The sequence below is a fragment of the Xenopus tropicalis genome, chromosome 1, assembly GCF_000004195.4.
Source record: "Xenopus tropicalis strain Nigerian chromosome 1, UCB_Xtro_10.0, whole genome shotgun sequence".
NCBI lineage: Eukaryota > Metazoa > Chordata > Amphibia > Anura > Pipidae > Xenopus > Xenopus tropicalis.
The window spans coordinates 33,306,394-33,327,653 of NC_030677.2; the positions used below are offsets into that span (position 1 = coordinate 33,306,394).

At 41.4% G+C, this 21,260-nt stretch overlaps 1 long non-coding RNA gene across 1 annotated transcript; it reads left to right on the forward strand.

Annotated features, from left to right (window-relative positions):
• The first annotated feature begins 1,003 nt into the window (after positions 1 to 1,003).
• LOC108645173 lies at positions 1,004 to 19,662 on the forward strand. Its single transcript, XR_001923472.2, has 2 exons — positions 1,004 to 1,208; positions 19,506 to 19,662. It is a non-coding gene; the product is annotated as an uncharacterized LOC108645173 (long non-coding RNA).
• The last annotated feature ends 1,598 nt before the right edge of the window (positions 19,663 to 21,260 follow it).

The following is a 21,260-nucleotide window of genomic DNA, read 5'->3' on the forward strand; positions in this document are numbered from 1 at the left end:
AGAATGTATTACTATAGGTGAAGTAATAGGTTAAAAGCAGTGTTGGACTGGCCCATCAGGGTACAAGGAAAACTCCAGATGGACTCAATGGGCTTACGCTCGCACCCAATCAGAAATGGAGAGAAGGATAAAATATAGTAGATAAAAGCAGAGACCACGAGAATAAAGAAAAATAACAATTGGGCCTGTGTGCAATGATTTACTGGGGGGTTTGGCATAACACTCCAACAATGACTACAAAAGCATAGGAAATATACAGTATAAGTACCAACAACTTTTATAAGCGACTATACCTTGGGTTTTGGGGTGATGTTATATGAACTTTTACTTGACACAAACCTTTTCAGCATTGCTTTGAAGGTTTTTTATGAAACATTCCCATGGCATGACCCTGATGGCACAAAAAACTTATCATGGTCTCATCAGGGTAGAAACATAATAACTGTGATCTTGAGTAGATGTCTGTGTCAGTGTCATAAAAATGCCTAAAGAAAGGTACAATATGTTAAGCTCATTTGGAAGTTCTGGTCTACAGGGTTTATACATTCGTGGTTTTTGAATTATTTTCATTTTTTCTTCTGCTCCGAGGCTTGGAATTTAAACTGTTACCTGATAATATTAATATTATCCACAAAGGGCTGCTACTAAATGTATGGTGCGTCAGGCAAAGATGCAAATCAAATTCATCCCAAATGTCAGGTTTGAAGAAGTTAAAGATTCTTCCTTGCAGATAAAAGTGTAACTGCTGGAGATATCACCACCCAGATATTTTTTATTCTATTAATTTAAGAGAAGAGAGTCGTTTGTTAATTCACAGTTTATTTAAACCCACTATATAGTCGGCACGCAATTGGAAAATTCCACCCACTGTGCTTTCATCTGGAGATCATACAGTAGCATTTGAAAAATATCATTAATTCCATATATGCATTCTCTCTTCCAGAAAAACAGACATCTAGTTAGTAAGCCACTCACATGAATAGGACTCGCCCAGCAGGAAAGCCAGTTCTGCTTCTCTTTTTATAAGAATGACCAGTTCAATATATCACTTCATGAAACATAGACTCTTTTTAATTGTGCAGAATTCTAATATGAACGCCGCTTTGGACTGGAAGTGTGAGCGGAAACCTTTGCCATCTTCATACACTGGTTATTTGAGAGGGGCATCACTTCTAGACTTCAAAGGCTGCAATGTTTCCCTTCATCAAGTGAGTCCACATAATTTTCTTAAAGGGATTCTGTCATGATTTTTATGGGATATGTTTTATTTAGAAATTACACTGTTTACATAGCAGATAATTTAAGCATGTAAAATGTTATTCTTTTAGCTGTAATATTGGTGTGTAGGTGCCATCTCAGTGCATTGTGCCTGAGTCTGAGCTTTCAGAAGAAGCCAGCGCTACACATTAGAACTGCTTTCAGCTAACCTATTGTTTCTCCTACTCCCATGTAACTGGAGGAGTCCCAAGCCGGACCTGTATTTCTTACTACTGAGTGCTATTCTGATACCTACTGGGAGCTGCTATCTTGCTCCCTTCCCATTGTTCTGCTGATCGGCTGCTGAGAGGGGGATGATATCACTCCAACTTCCAGCTCAGCAGTAAAGTGTGACTGAAGTTTATCAGAGCACAGGTCACATGGCTGTAGTACCCTGCGAAATGAAGAATATGGTTAGCCCCTTTAGAAATTTAAAAACTAAATATAAAAAAAAAGTTTGCATGTTTGAAAAACAGATTCCAATGCAGGATTCTGCTGAGAAGCTCTATTAACTGATGCATTTTGAAAAAAAACATGTTTTTCCATGGCAGTATTCCTAATAATTGTCTAAGACGGGTTTCTTTTTTCAGACCTGTCATGAAGGATCTAGAGTCCTACAGTTATGCGCTCTCATCTTCTACCCCATACTAACTAAAACCTCCTGCAAACCCCTCATCAATTCTGACAACTTAAGCCAACTCTCCATGCCTCTTCTAGCTATTAAAGGAAAACTATACCCCTGAACAATTTAAAACCTGCTTCATCCAAATAAACTATTTTTATAAAAATATTATTTCTTGACAGTATGTGCCACTGGGTAAACCTAAATAGAAAACTGCCATTTTAAGTACTAAGTGCCGCCCCCTGGGATCATACAATTCACAGTGCACACAAACAAACCAAGGGCACACATACATGCTAGGCACCGTCAGCCAATTAATGAACACAGTTCTGCCTTTTGCTCCCACACTACTTCCTGTTACAGTTAGAGCTGCATTATTTCCTGTCAGCTGATCTCTGAGGGAGCACACAGCCCATCACTAAATGGCGGCTCAAGGGAAAGGATGTAAAAGGGCAATATTTACTGATATATATATTCCAGTTTGGCGAGATTCTTTAATAGGCCACTTAATATAATATCTATTTCATTCTGCAGGTATTCATTTTCATTAATAGAATTCTCTCCAAAATTGGCAATATGATGGCCCCCCATGAATACATGCCTCATAAATTGATTCTTCATGTCTCGTTCACTATCTAGCCTTGCTCTTTCTGTGATGGTGCCTCAGAGCTTTTCCCTAGGTCCCTTGCTATCTTCTAATTTTCTTTCTCTTATTGCCTAGAACCAATCCCAACATGGTGGCACTGTAGTGAGAACTGTCGCCTTGGGGTTCAATGCTTGATTCCAGCATTAAGTCAGTACATTTATCTGTGTTGATTATTACAGTAATAATCAGTACTATTGAAAAGTACCCACGTATTTTGTGGCTACATTTACACTTTTAGGCATTGTTTTATCTTAAGTAAGCTTTTATCATTACATGTAAATGTATAATAATTGTAAAGCAAGAGAGAAAAACTCAGACTGAGATCTCCCCTCAGATACATAAGAGCTTTTAAGCCCTACTTTATACATGAATGCAAGTAAACACAATCTGTATATTCATTTGTCTCTGGAGAATAATTCATTGAGGCCAGAAATAAATCAGCCCCCTCTTACTGTGCATACAGTATATACATAGATATACAGAGCAACAAAAAAAATAATCTATGCACAGCATTAGCTATACCCTGCTCCAGTGCTCAGCTTTTAAAGCATAAATACAAAGAAAACCCAAATAAAAAATGGTAGTCACAAGTTTGCACTAGTTGCCCATAGCAGACATTTAACAGGTACCAGTTAATGGTCACTTACTTGGAAGGAAGCTGATAGGTTGCCATGGGTTACTAGAAATGCAGGCTTGGTGCCCTGTTATAGAGATACATAATCAAAGTCCAGCTTTAGGTACTACTTAGTAACAATGTAGTTAATCCAAACATATTGCATTAAATCTGACTCTTATTACATTATGTAATATAACAAGTATCCCGGTCAGTATTGGACTCTTGGTCACTATTGGATTGACATGGGAAAGAGGCAAGAGCTAAATGTGTTGAGAATGGTTTAAAGCAATCATTATAGAAAGATTTCCAAAGAGTTGGTTAAAAAAATACTATTGATATCCGGTAAATCAAGAAAAAGCACAATAGGGTCAAACAAAGTAAACACGCACCCAACTTTTAAAAATGGCTTAAAGTGCAATTATTTATTTCTTCAAGAAGGTCAAAAATCAATGCTGGGATAGTTTTTCTCAGCAGCACTGTGTTCTTGACATTGCCCTGTGAGTTGGAATGATCCAGATTAATCCCCTTTAATTCTTAATTAAGTCATCCCATTAACATGTCCTTAAAGCACCCATCAAGGTTAGCATCTCATTATACATTCTCTGGCCAATTCCAAGTTACTGTAATTTGGGCGTGAAATACTTGTTTCTGAGCTGCATTCCAGAGATCCATATTTGTTATAGTCTATGAGGAGACCACCATAAGCCAACCATCAGCATTGTTGTCTTTGTACTCAATGGGTGCTCATTTAGCAACGCTGGGCACATTTGCACCTGGGCAGTAACCCTTAGCAACCAATCAGTGGTTAGCTGTGTTTAGCCAGGTAAAGGTAGAAAAGAAAAAAATAACATTTGGTTGCCTTTGGTTAATATCCAGGTGCAAATGCGCCCAGTGTTAATAAATGACAACCAATATGTTACTGAATATTTTTATGAAAAAAAACTTATATGTCCAATATAATATTAAATTATCTATATCTACATTAAAACAGTGAGGTTAAAAGATAGAAATTAAAGTATTGTGATAAAAAATATATTGTGTTGTGTGATGTAACCTAATATGCAGGTCTGAAAGGGTTACTCCCACCCCAAATCAGTTTGGTTAGACAGCCATGAAAATGCATTGGGTCACAGATAAATATGGGTGCATAGTAGTGCCCTTCAGCTGCTTTGACTGGGCAGTAAGTACAGGGTTCTTATAGGCACTCACACTCATGCCAACTGAATCTGACACAAGTAGCATTATCTGAAGGTGCTCTGCAATGCTCTCATGGACCCAGTCATAAAGTGCATCTTATTTATTAAACAGGAGCAAACTTGGCACCAGGTTTGACACAGTTACAAGCAGCTGCAAGCTCTGTTTCCCTGTTTGTTTTGCTTTGCTTGTGCTCATCCATACAAGAGCTCCGCTTCAATTCAGAATTAACCATAACAAAGCATGCAGCCGATTGTGGTTGGGATAACTGGCTAAGAATTCTGGGGTTAAGGTTGCAGAATTTGTAATATGTTGGTGTATCAAGGTTCAATATATATATATATAAGGGTGAAGATTCGGAAAGGAGAAGTGGAAGAGGGTTAAAGTGATAATGACACTTGTAAACTACTATTTAAAATATTAATGTACAGTACAAGTTGCCTATAGGTCATGTTGATCATTTTTTACTGATAGGGCTGCTTTTGTAAGTAATTACTTCTTGAAGTTCCTAAACCTGACAGTTTTGCCAACCTGACTGTCCCTTCCCTACCTGTCAGTTACAGCTTCTAATGCTAACGGCCTCCTGCTGCACAAATATGGCCGCCCCCTCATAGAGGAACATGGGGGATCAGATAGTTAATGTAAAAGCATCAGGAAAATACTTTTAAGGCACAATTATAAATATCATGCAAAGATAATGTTATATGTTAAAAAAGGTTCAATCGTTGGGGGTCAGTATCTGTATAAACAGTAACCCCAAAAAATTAAAGGTTTTTTTTTAAAGTAAATGAAGTGTAATGTGCTGTTGCCATGCACTGGTATAAGTTGTGTGTCTGTTATAGTAGTGCTACTATAGTTTATATAAATAAGCTGCTGTGTAGCCATGGGGGCAGCCATTCAAGCTGGACAAAAGGAGAAAAGGCACAGGTTACATAGATGATAACAGATACCCTCTGTAGAATACAATGGTGTTTATCTGTTATCTGCTATGTGCCTGTGCCTTTTCTCCTTTGAGTGGCTGTCCCCGTGGCTACACAGCAGCTTTGTTAATATAAATTTCTGTAGCAAACACACCAGTTGTACCAGTGCAGGGCAGCAGTACATTATATTGGAATTACTTTTATACACTTTAATTTTTTGGAGTTACTGTTCATATAAGACAGGGTAGAGCTCTGACAATGTAAATAAAGTAATGGAGCCACATGACACAGGAGCAACAGATAAAAAGAATCAAGTCATGTAGTTTTTCTATTTCATATTAAATAAATGATAGTCTATACAATGAACCTGTGAGGTAAATGTTTTAACTACTGTTCTAAGTCAATACAAAACATGGGGGCAGATAAGTACAACAACAGATGAGATTTTGAACCCACTAAGCTTTATCAGAATAATGCGAAAGGGGCTACAGTTTTCACACAAAGTGAAACTGAGCAAAATAAAATGTATAGGATATTTCACCTTTCCTGGTTTCATTGGCTTATTATAAAACATGCCTATAACGTACATGCCCGCTGCCTAGAACTGAACGAATTGCCTTACTGCCGGTGCAGCCCCCTCACTGTCCCTTCATTGTCCATCAACGTCAGCAAAAGTGTAAGCACATTACAAAAGGTTATCTTTAACCCTGCCCTGCTCTTAATTACTTACCTCCAGTGTCTTCCCTTTCTAGAATGCTCTCATTCCTGATATAAATGCTAGCTGCCAGCTAATCCAGCTATTCATCATATGGAACCCAGGCTACTGCAGTTTCCTACCACTAAGCTTCCTATCATTGCATCGCGCACGTGTAATTGCTACAGTTGTACATAGGGCACAGAACCTCATTTATTGCTTCACTATACACGTGCCTTTAGGAATTAACCTCACTCGCAAATGGAATTTACAATCTTCATAATTGTCTCTCATTTTTTATGCATGATTCCGTCTTTGTCCATGCAAAACGCTTATATTAGAGACACCTCTGTAGGAATTCTGTAAGGTCCACCAGTAATGGGCAACTTAATTCCTCATTAATCATGCCTGCTCCCTCCTGCATACATTTTCCACCAAAAAAAGTGTCTAAATATTCCGTTTCAAAGACATTTGCACACAGTACCATCAAGGGACACCAGACGCTGTTTTCAGACTTCATATCCCACTATTTTGGCTCAAATATATATTCTATTTTTAATGTTTTGTAGTTTTATGTTGCCATTTCAGCTTGATAAGCCAAAAGTTAGGTTGTATATATATATGTGTATATGTTTGTGTGTGATAGTTGATATAGTTGATCCTGGCTTACGCTTATTTATATACCTCGTGATGATGTCCAATGACTTCGACTTCGTAGGTGGACTGGACTATAAAGAAAACACTGCTGATCTGCATTGATCTGCATTGTAACAATACGTAAGCTGCCATATAAGCATAAAAAGATACTTAGTTTCATATGATTTTATCTGTGCATGTATGCCCAGTTTAGGAGCCAACAGGGCTCAAGTGCTAGGTGCAAGTGCAGGAAAGCTAAAGGGTATAAAATTGGTTCCCAAACTATGGAGCTGCTAAGCTGGGGGGCGGGGGAAATGGAGCAGTCATAGTGATTATATGCTATACAAATTACCCCTGAAAGCCTAGGGAGAAAGTCAGGCTGACATTTAGGGAAACATGAACAGCAGTGCTGTCCAACTGGCAGCCTTTGTGCCGGATGCAGCCCCCTACCTGTCTGGCTGCTGTGAGTGCTTACCTTTGGGTAAGCTTTTAATTGGAATCAGTACTGTGATTCACTGGCCCCCTGCATGGTCCACACCTCAGATTCAGGCTGTAAACCTCTGTATTGTTTAAAAATGTAATCCCTGTATTGTTCACACTTCTAATCCCTGTATTGTTCACACCTTATTGTTCTGCTTTTTTTTTTTTTGGTTCTAAAACTTAACTGTTAATAAGTGCAAAAAAACTTCAATGTAGAACTTCACCACCTAAAAGATTGCAAGTTTCTATAGAAGTCAATAGGAGTTTGCCTATTCAAAGTCAAGCCATATTTTCAAACTTGAAAAATTGATAATCGAGTTTTTTATTCGAATGAGTTTTCCTTATTAATAAATAAGCAAGCATTCGATATGTAAGTTTATTTGATTCAGAAAAAAAAACTCTAATTCATAAACTCAAAAACTGATAAGTAAGCCACTAGTCTGGTGCCCTATGGATTTCCAGCCAAACCGGCAGCCAAACCCAATCTGTGAGATGTGTATCTCCAAAAACACTTATTTTCGTTAATGCATTAATATTTTTAAAAAAATCCTTATTTAGTGCTAAAAAAAAAGCCATATACAACGTTTTAGAATGAAGGTGAACCACCCCCTTAATGTTTTGTCATTCCCTGTTGTAATGACAAAAGCATGAAAGATTAACAACATGATTTTTTACATTTTAAAGGAAGTGAATGCAGAGTGGAATTTCGCTCTGTGGGAATCTCCCTTATTACCCTGAGCAACCAATCAAAGTTTTATTTTAACAGAATACTGTCATGGAAAAACATGTTTTTTTATACAAAACCCATCAGTTAATAGTTAAATTTATATTTAATTTTGAAATTTCACATGGCGCTAGCCATATTCTTTATTTCCCAGGGTGCTACAGCCATGTGACTTGTGCTCTGATAAACTTCAGTCACACTTTAGTGCTGCGCTGCAAGTTGGAGTGATATCCCCCCTCCCAGCAGCCGATCAGCAGAACAATGGGAAGGGAGCAAGATAGCAGCTCCCAGTAGGTATCAGAATAGCACTCAATAGTAAGAAATCCAAGTCCGACTTGGGACTCCTCCAGTTACATGGGAGTAGGAGAAACAAGGTATGAATGTCTGACATTTACTAAAAAATTTGAATTGAAAAAGTTCATGTGGGAAAAGTTGCATTAACTGCAACTTTTTCAAATTGTCACCCCAAAAAAACAGCATCAGAAATCCAAAACCTCTATAGTTTTGAGGCAAAAGAGTATGGCTCACACAGGCAGCATAGGGCAGGCAGAGTATGGCACACACAGGCAGCATAGGGCAGGTAGATTATGGCACACACAGGCAGCATAGAGCAGGCAGAGTATGGCTCACACAGGCAGCATAAGGCAGGCAGAGTATGGCACACACAGGCAGCATAGGGCAGGTAGATTATGGCACACACAGGCAGCATAGGGCAGGCAGAGTATGGCACACACAGGCAGCATTAAGCAGGCAGAGTATGGCACACACAGACAGCATAGAGCAGGCAGAGTATGGCACACACAGGCAGCATAGGGCAGGCAGAGTATGGCACACACAGGCAGCATAGGGCAGGCATAGTTTGACACACACAGGCAGCATAGGGCAGGCAGAGTATGGCACACACAGGCAGCATAGGGCAGGCATAGTTTGAAACACACAGGCAGCATAGAACAGGTAGAGTATGGCACACACAGGCAGTACTCTAACTTCCCCAGTAAACCTGGCAGAGGTTTGTTCTGCGAGTTTTTGTTAGCATTTGGAGATAGCTGTTATATGGTCCCTAAGTAGTGTAATTATATGCTGGGGGTTTTTGTGCTATCCACAGGGGAGGAGGCATATGGATTTAAGGGTATGTCTTCATATGACATAATATAATTCTTTCACATATGAATGAAAGGTGATATCCCTACAGTGAGCACCAAACATTTGGGTTTTTGCTGCGCTACCACCATCCACCATTAGTGTGGGCATGGTCTTGCTGTGGTTTGAAGTGGGCACTAGTGATGAGTGAAATTATTCTACAGGTATGGATTTGTGGGAAATTTCCACATTTTACCATTGGTTTAGCCAAAAAAAAATCGGCACGTCAAAAAAAGATCTTTCATTGAAATTTTTCCACCGTTTTTGCTGAAGCTTAACAGGACAGATAAGCTCATCTCTAGTGGGTGCGGTTTAAAAAAGGGTAGCGGTCAAAACTGCCTTCCATTATCGGCCCTCCACCATGTAGGCCAGATAAATTACGGTCCTCAGTAGACGTTGGACAGCACTGCTAAGGGTTTCTGAACAAAAGCTGGTTTTACAACAGGGGGTTTGAAGCAAAAGATTATCCCAATCACTGCCTTAGAGTTCAATACATAAAGCATTTGTGTCTAGTAGAGTTTAGTACGTTAGAAGTTGCTTCAGTTATCTTTTAGCTAGAGGTCAATAGGTGGAAGCTGTAATGTTCTAATCCATGCACTCCTATCTATTGCTGTACAATCACTGTGAAGCCACTGGACTCTACTATGAATAGTCTACAATAGCAAGGAGCTTATGAATGTACAGAGTTCAAAAGCAATTATCTTTACTTAAAGTGTTTAATAAGAATCATCCATTGTTGTGTATGTTCATATATCACTATTGAGTCCACTTGGTTCCAGCACTTAAGGGATTAAATCACCTACCAAGGTAGAAATTGGTTTAAGAAGAGTCCTAATGAGCTCCCGTCAGGAAAGGCAGGAATTCAGTGGATAGAAACAGCAGACAACAATGTCTGAGGCTTTAAAACTTTAGAGAGAGAAAGTTGAGAGCGACTTGAAACAAACCTCTGCTGCTATTTAACTTTTATCTTCAAAAACTTGCCACAGACTTTTAGTCTAGATTATTGAACCTGTCTACTTTTGTAGCGTTTGAAAAGAATACATTCATAAAACCTTGTCAAATACTTTCCAAGGTACCCAGGGATACTTCTGTGGTTAGGATTTTACATGGCTTAGCATGCCTTAAGATGAAATGCTCTTTTTTCCCTTTCTTATTGTTTAGTGTTCACCCAAGAAAGCCTGTTTGATCTTGCTGTATTGAGTTGTGCTTCATTTGTTGAATGGTAATTATGAGACCCATTTGGTTTCTTAGCCCGTCTTTAGTACTCACCATATTGTTTATTGAAAACTATTACTGGTGTTTGCAAAAAAATCTCAAAGCTCCCAGCCTTGTACTATCAATCAGATAATAAAAGATATATTTTTATTTTATGTTTGATTATTTGCGAAATCAGCAGGAAGCCAATTTTAAATATGACATGCTGAGGCACTATGGCTTTTCTATGGATATTAAATGTAAACATATGTATTTTTATTATTCTTGGTTAATAGAATTTTTGTAATTGCACAAAACTGAATGGGATTTGGAATTTCTACAGAAATCTAAGGATAGGTGCAGCATTTGTCATGTAAATTCAGTTATAAAATGTGATAAATGAATACATGTTTTGTTATACAGCAGTTAAAACAAAGATCATAGAGGGCAAAGCACATATTGTTAATGTACAACAGTATTGGCATGGTAGTATTGGCACCAACAGACTGTACAGAATAATGTACCTTAATAGAGCCTGTACTGGGCAATGAAAGCAATAACAGCATGACCTCTGGTCAGTCAAAAGGAATCATTTTGGGCCAACAGTGAAGATAAAGAACAACAAAAATATTTCCTTCAAAGGGAACATAACTTTATCCCAATTTGTCTCATTGCCCTAAATGAAGATGAAGCTGGATATCCCTACTCATTCCCCAGGATATCTTTTCTAAGGTCTAGCCAAGGTTCTAATTTGCTTCCAATTGCTGAAGATAACATGAACTCTCTTATGGTTCATGTTCAGCATATTTTGTGCCATTGAAATCTTTACAAATGCAAGGAATGTTAATAATATGGGATATCCTAAAAAATTCTGTACCTTTTCTGAAATAATCAAGTTACTCTTCACTAAGCCCCTCTCGGCAAACCTGTGTTTCTTAGAAGTCGGTGTCAGATTTTGATTGACAGGGAGGTCTAATAAATCTTTTAGGTGTGGTTTTATTTCCTAGGTGTTGGAGCTAACTCGCTACCCCCCCCCCCCCCCAAAGGATGTATTAGATCTAACTGTCAGTCAAAGCCTATTCCACCTACTGCATGGAGAGAGAAAGATGAGAAAGGGAAGAGTTAAATACTAACACCAGAAATGTAATTTTTTTATATCGATCATAACATTGTCTTTGCATGCTATGTATAATTTTGTGATAAAAGTATTAGCCCAGTGCTATTGCATTACCTATCAAATCCCCCATGTTCCTCTATGAGGGGGTGGCCATATTTGTGCAGCATTAGAAGCTGTAACTGACAGTATGAGAAGCGGCAGTCAGGTTGGCAAAACAGTCAGGTTTAGGAACAATTATTTATAAAAGCAAAGTTATCAGTGAAAAATGATCTGCATGACGTATAGGGAACTTTTAATGTACATTAATATTTTGAGCAGTAGTTTTTTAGGGTCAGTATCACTTTAAGAGTAACTTCATTATTTCTGAAATAGGACAGGTTATATTTAGAAAGTTTTTTATTTTAGTCAGATAAAGCTTATATTAAATTTTTATTTTCTAGATAGTTCCCCTTTAAGAGGAAATAAAGCATAGAGGAAACTTACACCTGCACTACTGCACTGGGCTGCTGCATGATTTCTCAAGTAAAACAACATTATGGGGCCTAAGGCTTACGACCTCAGATCTCTTTGCCTCTCTTACTTTGTTGTATCTAAATGCCAAACTCGCTTATAATATACACAATATAATATTAATACAATTTAGGTGGACAACACCTAAACACAGAACATATAGTTGAACCAGGCCTTAGCTGTAAACTTATTTAGTAGCCCAGCCACAGATATTGAGGTCCCATTTTTAGAATATGGGAGAATACATTTAGGGGTCTATTCATTAAAGTTCGAGTTCGAATCCCGAAATGGAAAAATACGGATTAAATATGATCATTTCTGATGATCACAAATATCACGAAAATGCTTACGAAAAAATCGTATTAGTCACGATAATATTGAATTGGCAATCCAAGAGTCATGAAATGTTCGTATCCAAACGATTGTAAACGGCAGGTAAACCTTTCCAACTTTGATCCTTCTGTGCATGATTTTGAAAGCTTCCGATAGGACTCAATGGCACTCTGCAGCTCCAACCTGGCCCAAGGAAAGGCTCCCATAGGGCTCAATGGCACTCTGCAGCTCCAACCTGGCCCAAGGAAAGCCTCCCATAGGGCTCAATGGCACTCTGCAGCTCCAACCCGGCCCAAGGAAAGTCTCCCATAGGACTCAATGGCACTCTGCAGCTCCAACCTGGCCCAAGGAAAGCCTCCCATAGGGCTCAATGGCACTCTGCAGCTCCAACCCGGCCCAAGGAAAGTCTCCCATAGGACTCAATGGCACTCTGCAGCTCCAACCCGGCCCAAGGAAAGTCTCCCATAGGGCTCAATGGCACTCTGCAGCTCCAACCTGGCCCAAGGAAAGTCTCCCATAGGGCTCAATGGCACTCTGCAGCTCCAACCTGGCCCAAGGAAAGTCTTCCATAGGGCTCAATGGCACTCTGCAGCTCTAACCTGGCCAAAGGAAAGTCTCCCATAGGGCTCAATGGCACTCTGCAGCTCCAACCTGGCCCAAGGAAAGTCTCCCATAGGGCTCAATGGCACTCTGCAGCTCCAACCTGGCCCAAGGAAAGTCTTCCATAGGGCTCAATGGCACTCTGCAGCTCTAACCTGGCCAAAGAAAAGTCTCCCATGGGGCTCAATGGCACTCTGCAGCTCCAACCCGGCCCAAGGAAAGTCTTCCATAGGGCTCAATGGCACTCTGCAGCTCTAACCTGGCCAAAGGAAAGTCTCCCATGGGGCTCAATGGCACTCTGCAGCTCCAACCCGGCCCAAGGAAAGTCTTCCATAGGGCTCAATGGCATTTTTAGAATATGGGAGAATACATTTAGGGGTCTATTCATTAAAGTTCGAGTTCGAATCCCGAAATGGAAAAATACGGATTAAATATGATCATTTCTGATGATCACAAATATCACGAAAATGCTTACGAAAAAATCGTATTAGTCACGATAATATTGAATTGGCAATCCAAGAGTCATGAAATGTTCGTATCCAAACGATTGTAAACGGCAGGTAAACCTTTCCAACTTTGATCCTTCTGTGCATGATTTTGAAAGCTTCCGATAGGACTCAATGGCACTCTGCAGCTCCAACCTGGCCCAAGGAAAGGCTCCCATAGGGCTCAATGGCACTCTGCAGCTCCAACCTGGCCCAAGGAAAGCCTCCCATAGGGCTCAATGGCACTCTGCAGCTCCAACCCGGCCCAAGGAAAGTCTCCCATAGGGCTCAATGGCACTCTGCAGCTCCAACCCGGCCCAAGGAAAGTCTCCCATAGGACTCAATGGCACTCTGCAGCTCCAACCCGGCCCAAGGAAAGTCTCCCATAGGGCTCAATGGCACTCTGCAGCTCCAACCTGGCCCAAGGAAAGTCTCCCATAGGGCTCAATGGCACTCTGCAGCTCCAACCTGGCCCAAGGAAAGTCTTCCATAGGGCTCAATGGCACTCTGCAGCTCTAACCTGGCCAAAGAAAAGTCTCCCATGGGGCTCAATGGCACTCTGCAGCTCCAACCCGGCCCAAGGAAAGTCTTCCATAGGGCTCAATGGCACTCTGCAGCTCTAACCTGGCCAAAGGAAAGTCTCCCATGGGGCTCAATGGCACTCTGCAGCTCCAACCCGGCCCAAGGAAAGTCTTCCATAGGGCTCAATGGCACTCTGCAAAGGAAAGTCTCCCATGGGGCTCAATGGCACTCTGCAGCTCCAACCTGGCCCAAGGAAAGTCTCCCATAGGGCTCAATGGCACTCTGCAGCTCCAACCCGGCCCAAGGAGACTCTCCCATAGGGCTCAATGGCACTCTGCAGCTCCAACCCGGCCCAAGGAAAGTCTCCCATAGGACTCAATGGCACTCTGCAGCTCCAACCCGGCCCAAGGAAAGTCTCCCATAGGGCTCAATGGCACTCTGCAGCTCCAACCCGGCCCAAGGAAAGTCTTCCATAGGGCTCAATGGCACTCTGCAGCTCTAACCTGGCCAAAGGAAAGTCTCCCATGGGGCTCAATGGCACTCTGCAGCTCCAACCTGGCCCAAGGAAAGTCTCCCATAGGGCTCAATGGCACTCTGCAGCTCCAACCCGGCCCAAGGAGACTCTCCCATAGGGCTCAATGGCACTCTGCAGCTCCAACCAAGGTATATAGGCCAAAGGAAAGTCTCCCATGGGGCTCAATGGCACTCTGCAGCTCCAACCCGGCCCAAGGAAAGTCTTCCATAGGGCTCAATGGCATTTTTAGAATATGGGAGAATACATTTAGGGGTCTATTCATTAAAGTTCGAGTTCGAATCCCGAAATGGAAAAATACGGATTAAATATGATCATTTCTGATGATCACAAATATCACGAAAATGCTTACGAAAAAATCGTATTAGTCACGATAATATTGAATTGGCAATCCAAGAGTCATGAAATGTTCGTATCCAAACGATTGTAAACGGCAGGTAAACCTTTCCAACTTTGATCCTTCTGTGCATGATTTTGAAAGCTTCCGATAGGACTCAATGGCACTCTGCAGCTCCAACCTGGCCCAAGGAAAGGCTCCCATAGGGCTCAATGGCACTCTGCAGCTCCAACCTGGCCCAAGGAAAGCCTCCCATAGGGCTCAATGGCACTCTGCAGCTCCAACCCGGCCCAAGGAAAGTCTCCCATAGGGCTCAATGGCACTCTGCAGCTCCAACCCGGCCCAAGGAAAGTCTCCCATAGGACTCAATGGCACTCTGCAGCTCCAACCCGGCCCAAGGAAAGTCTCCCATAGGGCTCAATGGCACTCTGCAGCTCCAACCTGGCCCAAGGAAAGTCTCCCATAGGGCTCAATGGCACTCTGCAGCTCCAACCTGGCCCAAGGAAAGTCTTCCATAGGGCTCAATGGCACTCTGCAGCTCTAACCTGGCCAAAGAAAAGTCTCCCATGGGGCTCAATGGCACTCTGCAGCTCCAACCCGGCCCAAGGAAAGTCTTCCATAGGGCTCAATGGCACTCTGCAGCTCTAACCTGGCCAAAGGAAAGTCTCCCATGGGGCTCAATGGCACTCTGCAGCTCCAACCCGGCCCAAGGAAAGTCTTCCATAGGGCTCAATGGCACTCTGCAGCTCTAACCTGGCCAAAGGAAAGTCTCCCATGGGGCTCAATGGCACTCTGCAGCTCCAACCCGGCCCAAGGAAAGTCTCCCATAGGGCTCAATGGCACTCTGCAGCTCCAACCTGGCCCAAGGAAAGTCTTCCATAGGGCTCAATGGCACTCTGCAGCTCCAACCCGGCCCAAGGAAAGTCTCCCATAGGGCTCAATGGCACTCTGCAGCTCCAACCTGGCCCAAGGAAAGTCTCCCATAGGGCTCAATGGCACTCTGCAGCTCCAACCTGGCCCAAGGAAAGTCTTCCATAGGGCTCAATGGCACTCTGCAGCTCTAACCTGGCCAAAGGAAAGTCTCCCATAGGGCTCAATGGCACTCTGCAGCTCCAACCTGGCCCAAGGAAAGTCTCCCATAGGGCTCAATGGCACTCTGCAGCTCCAACCTGGCCCAAGGAAAGTCTTCCATAGGGCTCAATGGCACTCTGCAGCTCTAACCTGGCCAAAGAAAAGTCTCCCATGGGGCTCAATGGCACTCTGCAGCTCCAACCCGGCCCAAGGAAAGTCTTCCATAGGGCTCAATGGCACTCTGCAGCTCTAACCTGGCCAAAGGAAAGTCTCCCATGGGGCTCAATGGCACTCTGCAGCTCCAACCCGGCCCAAGGAAAGTCTTCCATAGGGCTCAATGGCACTCTGCAGCTCTAACCTGGCCAAAGGAAAGTCTCCCATGGGGCTCAATGGCACTGTGCAGCTCCAACCCGGCCCAAGGAAAGTCTCCCATAGGGCTCAATGGCACTCTGCAGCTCCAACCTGGCCCAAGGAAAGTCTTCCATAGGGCTCAATGGCACTCTGCAGCTCCAACCCGGCCCAAGGAAAGTCTCCCATAGGGCTCAATGGCACTCTGCAGCTCCAACCTGGCCCAAGGAAAGTCTCCCATAGGGCTCAATGGCACTCTGCAGCTCCAACCCGGCCCAAGGAGACTCTCCCATAGGGCTCAATGGCACTCTGCAGCTCCAACCCGGCCCAAGGAAAGTCTCCCATAGGACTCAATGGCACTCTGCAGCTCCAACCCGGCCCAAGGAAAGTCTCCCATAGGACTCAATGGCACTCTGCAGCTCCAACCCGGCCCAAGGAAAGTCTCCTGTAGGACTCAATGGCACTCTGCAGCTCCAACCCGGCCCAAGGAGACTCTCCCATAGGGCTCAATGGCACTCTGCAGCTCCAACCTGGCCCAAGGAAAGCCTCCCATAGGGCTCAATGACACTCTGCAGCTCCAACCTGGCCCAAGGAAAGTCACGATAGCGAAGCTTGAATGAATCCGAAACTTTCGTACTCGGCGTGACAATACGATTTTGTCACATAATTTTTGACACACAGTACGAAAAAGTTGCACAAAATAACGACAAAAACGGCAAAAATGTGCACAGTACAACCAAATACGAATTTTTTGTATTTCGTACCTGTCGTACTTTTATGCATAGGCCCCTAAGTCTATAGACATTGTTCTTCCTAAAATAAATTCAATAGATAATACATATATTGAGACCATGCTTGAGCCAATATATTGCCAAATAAAGGCTTCTTTACTAAGAAGGAATATTCTGATGAGTGCTGACTGTAACAGTACAGTCAATTTAGCTGACAATTACTGTCAATGCCATTTCTTTGTAGGTATAAGTTTATGTGTAGTGGAGGGGGGCCTCACAAACACAGGATTGTACCCCAATATAATAACTAGTAACAAACATGACCTTCACCTTCTTTAGTATCATCACAGTTGACCGAAAAAAGGTAATGGCTGACTGGCAATTAGGGTTGCCACTTGGCTTTGTACAAGTGCTGTTGGGTGTTTATTTTATTTTCATTTATTAATTTAAAAGAATACGCCATCTGTAGGTAAATAGTGAACAGCTGTCTTAATTAGATCCATAAAAATAAAGAAAGAAAAATCTGCTGTATGTTAAAACTCTAGAAACCTGTGCGATAAAATACCAGCTTTCCAGGTTTTCTAGCATTCAGCTGCTACTCCTTACTTTCAGCATATAAAGCACAAAAGGAAAGACGGCGGCTTTCAGGGAAATCTTTGAAAATGTGGTAAATACAGATACAGAATTATTATCCACATAGGTAGGACTCAGTCCTAAATGACCTTTGTCATTGATGTTATTCTATGAATAATCTGTGGAAGCAGCAGTCTTGTCATATTAAGCGGTGCATGGCAGCTTAGCACTGTACACCTTCAAGGTTTCTGTAATGATAAATGGTTTCACTGCAGCTGTGCTAGTTAGCATGCACGGTGTCAAAATCCCTAAAGTCATAATATTCCCACAACCATATATCAATGATTGCAGTGCGGCAAGGCAAACATAACAGATTTCATTCAAATAAACTGCACAACTGGGAAGAAATCACATTTTATTTAGCGATGAGGGGTGCTTTCTTTTTTTTTTTAGATGGGATTCAAAATCCAATGGCCGCAGGGTCAATAAATGCAATGATTTGTATGGAGTGAATAGGTTTGCTAAGCCAAGGGCTGAAAAGGCTTTTGAGGATATATGTGTAAATGCAAGATAAAGAAAAGACAAAGAAATAACTCTAATTTTGCTCGTTTGAATCCATGTATGGATTTAAAAAAGATGTTTGCTTTAATGTTACTTTTATTATGATCTGAACAGTGTAATTGTAAATCAAACAACAATTTGTTTTTTATTAATTGTCCGGTAGCATTTAGCTTGGTGTTTAAGCTGGAACTGTGAGGTTTCAGTTACCCTAGAAATCAGGCAGTGGTTTGAATGAGAAGACAAAGGCACACAGTCAAGGGCTGAGGGGCCTCATAAGTTATATAAGTTATATTAAGTAGGTCTGTTAAACCTGCCCAGCTAACTGTGGGGTAGGAAGGTTACTTTAACAATTAATGGGGTAATGCTGGACAGTGTTTTTGTAGCTCTACTGTTGCCCTTCTGCAGTCACCTTACCCTACTTTATATGCTACACCTTGCTCTTCTGACTGCTGCTGCTGCTCTGTTGGGGCCCAAGGCATTCCCCCTCTTTGCATCTTCTAAAGCAGTGATCCCCAACCAGTGGCTCAGGGGCAACATGTTTCTCACCAACCCACTGGATTTTGCTCTCAGTGCCCCCAAACCAGGAAGTTATTTTTGAATTCCTGACTTGGGGGCAAGTTTTGGTTGAATAAAAACAAGATTTCCTACCAAATAAAGCCTCCTGTAAGCTGATAGTGTACATAGAGGCTGCCTAATAGCCATTTTTAGCCCTTATTTGGCTCCTCCATGAACTTTTATGGTGCTTGTGTTGCTCTCCAAGTCTTTTTACATTTGACTGTGGCTCACAAGTAAGAAAGGTTGGGGATCCCTGAGATAAACCCACTGTAATCCCATAAAATGCAAAAAAATCTGTAAAAACTGCTTTGTGAGGGGTCCCCATAAACTATTCATGCAGAACTTATCTTTAGGCACCCATTATTAATTTCTGAGAGCTGTGCAGGGCAGTAAATGTGTTGTGTGCATGATGAATCTTAAGTGTAATCCATAGTTTGTTGCGTGTAGTGATGAGCGAGTCTGTCCTGTTTTGCTTTGCCAAAAATTTCGTGAATCTGCTGAAAAATTTGAAAAATGGTGAAAATTTCTCAAAATGCGACTACTGCACAACATTTTTGACGCACAATTTTTTTTGACGTGACTTTGTGAAGTTTTGCTTCAGCTTCGCAAAAAAAATGGGCAAAGGCAAAATGCAGAAAATTACTCTCATTGCTCCTCTGAGGCGCAGCTCAGCAACTCTAGCTGATAATGAAAGTATTACCTGCCCATTAATAAATCAGAAACAGCAAAACCTGAATATCCCATATTTGTCAATAAACTCTCTAACTCTAATATTGTAATAAATGTAATGATTACATTTGAATTTTCCAACTATGTAAAACATTATAAACCAAAAAAGTGGCAATAACATCATTAAGGAAATAAGTTGAACCACTGATGGAAGTGGGAAAAAGTACAATAAACCAGTTTGATTCAACTTCTAGTTAATCACAATACATTAATGGGTACTGTACAGACTGTCCACTAGGTATATCAAATAAATATAAATCACTGTATTAATATAACATCTCCTGATCCTGAAACACTAAAAAAGTAAGAGGAATGATCTGCAAAAGAAGAGGTTTTGGATGCTTCTCATTTCTAAGTCTCTATGTTCATTTCCCATAGGAAAACATTTTCTTGCAGGCCTGTTCCCTGGATACACGGATGGTTCCTGGATCTGTACATATTGTGCCTCACTTTCAAGTGGTAACTGAGAATCCATTTGCTTGGTGATTTTAACTCCCTATATCTGAATAAATCTCTGTGTACATGACATGCTTTATGTAAGATCAAGAGTCTCTTCTTTCCTGACGCGATCAATGAGCACATGCTGTACCTGGAAAGCATATGAAGCCCACCCTAAGGTGGTGAATAAGGCTGGTGCGAATGTTATTGCTTACTTTAGATTATTACACTCCTTTACCAGTAATAGTCTCAAATTATTTGTGTTTGTTGGGACCCCTCCCAATGAGCACAGTGCAAAATATAAGGCTGTTGGCTTTTAATGTATTAAGGCAGTTATATCTTTACAGCTTTCCAACTGGGTTAATTCTTAGGGTAAAGACACACTGGGCTACTAGTAGCAGCTACTTTTTCAAGTCTACTAAACTCCAGAAAATACCCTGCCATAGACAATACTGAGAATTGCCTCTGCTAAAACACACGTAGAGACAGTTATCAGTAAATGATCAGCATTGTATTTTTTAGTAGCTACAACAAGTAGCTGCTACTAGTAGCACCATGTGTCTTCACCCTTATAGACTAGGTGCCCTCGGCACCGTAGAAGTTGGACAGCACTGCTCTAAGGGAACAAACCCCTAAGTGAAGTTCAGGAGGAGATTACTGAAGAAGTAGGTATTCATAGTGTGTATTACAAGAAATACAATAAGTATAAATACACTGAGATTAAATGCCATGTGGCAAGAGACACAGAAGTAAGGAGGTCCCTGTCCCATAGAGCCTACAGTCTACAGTAAGTGATGAGATAGACAGGATAGCTAAAAGAGCAGCCTGTGCTCCACCAAGGGAAACCAGTGTGAGGTAGCTCCTTGGTGGTACTTACCAAGTGTAGGAACTCAAGTGAGTAGGACTCAGCTATTAGAAATGTAATAGTGTTTTGCTTTAGAGCAGCTGGATAAGGGTAATACAGCCACGGCAGGGTTACAGCAAGCCATTCTTTCTCTCTTTCTGTAACAACCTCCACTCAGGATCTCTGTCCTCTCCCTGTAGCATATCTTCCCCATGCATTATATCAAGCAGCGGGGGGAGGGCTGCTATCACAATTCTGTTTCTTAGGATTGCACACATTATCATAAATATGCACCAAAAATAGTGTTTACAGTAACATAAAATAGGATAGATTAAATATATTTAAAATCTGCAAACTCTGCTCGGCCTGTTTGCTCACTATTCCTAAAAGTTTTCGGTTGTTTTCAGCTGTTTTCTTTGCATTAAGGTTTTAGTTTAATGATAACAGTTCAGTAGGTTTTCTTTAAAGCACATGCAATTAAAATAATCAGTGTTTTCATTATTTCTTGATTGTGTTTTTTCTTTTATTTCATATTTACTGAAAATATCAAGACGGTGTATAATGAATTCATGGAATGTGTGTTGCTTCTGACAAAGGATTTTCTATTCATAATACAAATAGTAGGGGGCATAATTATCCTCACTGGGGCCAACCATGGAGAAACAGATTCCAGGTCTTAAATTTACAATTTGGCCTATATGAGGTAAAAAAGAACCCATATGCAGCCTTGTTTTTGAATTGATATACACTATACTTTACATTGATAACTACTGTGCTATCAATCATTTCCCATGTATAAGAATAAAGTGATGTCTGTGCAGAGCATGTACAGCAAACAAGCCAAAGTGGAG